Here is a 3,122-nt window from a genome sequence, read left to right as displayed (position 1 = left end):
AGACGTGCTTCAAAAAAAATTTGGCTGCATCACAAGTTAGAATACAGTGGTTGTAGGTGATCAGCTCTCAGAAGTAAATAAGGTGGTTTGATGTGTTTACCTTTCCTAGTTGTGGTATGACTGTAGCTTATGTGCTTTATTATAACTGAATATATATGTTGTGTAGGTTATATATATGATGCCCTGTAATGCCTGATTACTTCCTACACCTTACAATGGTTGGTTTGGCTATTCATGAGTTTGAAGATGTGGTTATGGTTAAAAACAAGAATTATGAGATCCCGATTGTCTTAAGGTAAATAGTGTGATGTGATATGTCTATTTCGTACAAAGGGCCAGTTGACTGAACTAGATTTATTTATTTTTACCACTTTCACTGCCAAATTTGCTATTACATGATCATTTTAAGAATGGATGGATTTATGTGCTTCTTGATTGTAATTAAAACCCAAATTTGCTGGATGGTTACTTTCAGGGTAAGCTGATGAATGGTTAGGAAATAGCAGGGAAAAGGCTTTCCAAGAATTTGGGGCAAGGGAATGAAGAATTCAAAAATGAGGTTTTGTTGATTGCAAAACTTCAACACATGAATCTTGTTAGGATTATCAAATTGGCAGTTATCTGCCAATTGTTTTCTTTGGTGTAGGCCACATGATGAGTGGACAAGCCTGATTTTTATGTTGAGCATTCTTCGTGGTGGGGGCCAAACCTTTTGGACGAGTGGGATGTTGTACACACTTGACACTTTGGAATTTACGCTCTAGGTGGACGGTAAATTATTTTCTAACTAGTCATGTGTGAGGCTGCCTCTTTAAATTATTATATTTTAAATGTTAAAGATATATACTTTTGTCATTGTAGATTCTTTTCATTGACTAATAGTCGGGTACAAAATGCAACTTCTATAGTCTTCTTTTATTTATTTATTTATATGCATGTTGGTTTTATGGAAGTTGAAATCTTGAAAATGTTGGTATAGCTGTTGCAGGAAAAAACCTTGAAAACTTAATAATGATTTTGAGGCTTCATTGTTGTGTAGTCTATGATCAAAATCTGATCCATTAACTAATAGAAATGTTGCTTTTTGTTTTTCTGTGCCGGCTCATGCACTAGTTTATTTGATTTAGTTTTAAAATTTGCATCTCATGTTCTATATTTTAAAGTTAGTATTTACTTTAGTTTGCAGAAATGGTCTAATTTCAAGGTTTGCCACATCTTGATGTTAGAATAAAGTGGCCAAATGATCTTTACTTAAATGGCCTTAAAGTTGGCGGCATCCTGTGCACCTCAATATATAAATCAAATAAGTTCAATGTGAGTGCTAGAACAAGAGCATGTTTCTTGATAATCTATTTTTCTTTCTTAGTTAGCATGGTTGCACATGCCTAAGTTGGATTGATGTTGTGGAGATGTTTTCCTTGTGATGGCCCATTGCCTTAAACATCAAGATGTGGCCCATTGTCTTTAAGATTCTTCTTTAATGACCTTTAATAGGAACAGTCATGATCTTTTATAGAAAAATAGATCAAATCAACAATTTGATCCATCTACTTGTTAGTACCCATCATGAACAGAGTTCCCTTTGTGTTTTAGCTAAATGGTGGAATAGTCGTGCCTGTTTGGTAGTTTAGAGTTTTTGTTGCCAAGCTCTTAGTTATTTATTTATTTAATCTTTAAATTTGTTTTCATTTGTTGTTTGGGTGCAGTTAGTGTCTGCAGATTTCCTTCTACTCAACAGATGAAGAGTGGGCTAGATGATGACCTGTTGAGATTGATTGAACAAATCATACACGTCCAAATGAAACTCATAGGACAATATATGCACAATATCTGAGGATCATTTTTTTAGACTAATGGCTTGTCTAGACAGGTGGGCCCAAGTTTATAATCAGATAGGTGGGCCCTTTAATGCATGCAGGAGATGTTTTCAAGAAGCAAATGCCGTTATGCTTTGGATTTAAATCATATTCTGAATCATAAGTGTCACATCATCATATTCTTTATGATTTGTTTGAAGCAATTCTAGCAGTATCTGTTAATGATCTGCCCTCCTTTCAATGCTTATTTTAATTTCCAATTGCAGCTGATGGAGACTTTGATCCCAGTTGAAGAGATGTGTAGAACACCACACAGCCTTAGGAAAAATCATTAGTTGCCTTTTGATAACTACAGAATTTGTTAAAAGTAATAGAAAATTAATTACTAAGTGATATTTTTTGAAATCAGGTCCCTCTCTTGTTGAGTATTGTTGTTAGTCATTATTATTATTATTATTATTATTATTTTACATTACTCTGTGTTTCTATTTACAATATGTAAAATTGCATCATAGAAATGGGCATGGGTTATGATTCATCATGAAATGCAACTTGCCACTAATATGACCATTTTTCAATCATAGACTTGTTTTGCATGAATCAGGGGAAAAAAAAAAAAAGAAGAAGAAGAACAAAAATGGATGGTGATGGTGCACTTTATTGCAACATTAGTGGAAGTTTGTCTTTGACAAATGAGTGCTTTAAAACTTGAATCCTACAAATTCATTTGTCTTTTCCATGTTTCACCTAATTTCTTTTCTTTATATGCAGTTTGACAAACCTGACCAAGCCAACTGATTGCTTTCTCTGAATGTTTGTAGATGATTTTGCAGAATGAGCTTCTTGATGTCATGGGGCAAAGAAGATTTAGTATTGGAGTGATGGGGGACTACCTGAAATGGAGTAGCTGATACACTGATAAATGTGGTTCATTCTCACATCTCTTGAAATTCTCTTCTTACCTTTGTTATTGAGATATATATATATATATATATATATATATAGAGAGAGAGAGAGAGAGAGAGAGGGGTAGGGGGCACCAACCAGTGACAGGAGCAAATAAGCGGCTGGGATGATGGTCCTTCATTAGGCCCTTAGGAACGTCTATCTTAATTTAGACTAGACTTACTCCATCTTTTGGACCATTTTCCCTTGCCCTTATCTTCTCTTCTCTTCTCTTTTCTTTTGTACCGACACTTTGGATGGACTTGTTTTCTATTTACTCCTGTACTTTTTCTCTGACTTTGGTTGCAGGCGGTCTAGATGGGGGTCCCCATAGCATTGCATGCCCCGCCGAGGCCTGTG

General features: G+C 35.0%; 1 long non-coding RNA gene across 2 annotated transcripts; it reads left to right on the top strand.

The window, feature by feature from the left end:
- Nucleotides 1-301: 301 nt before the first annotated feature.
- Nucleotides 302-2,741, top strand: LOC131239696 (uncharacterized). 2 transcript variants are annotated; one of them, XR_009168335.1, is made up of 3 exons: nt 302-771; nt 1,205-1,314; nt 2,651-2,741. It is a non-coding gene; the product is annotated as an uncharacterized LOC131239696 (long non-coding RNA). The 2 variants fall into 2 exon arrangements; XR_009168334.1 differs by having other exon boundaries at nt 2,639-2,717.
- Nucleotides 2,742-3,122: the final 381 nt, after the last annotated feature.

The sequence above is a fragment of the Magnolia sinica genome, chromosome 3 (assembly GCF_029962835.1).
Source record: "Magnolia sinica isolate HGM2019 chromosome 3, MsV1, whole genome shotgun sequence".
Classification (NCBI taxonomy): Eukaryota; Viridiplantae; Streptophyta; class Magnoliopsida; order Magnoliales; family Magnoliaceae; genus Magnolia; species Magnolia sinica.
The sequence above is the reverse complement of the archived record's forward strand: the minus strand, read 5'-3'. Positions and strand labels throughout refer to the sequence as shown.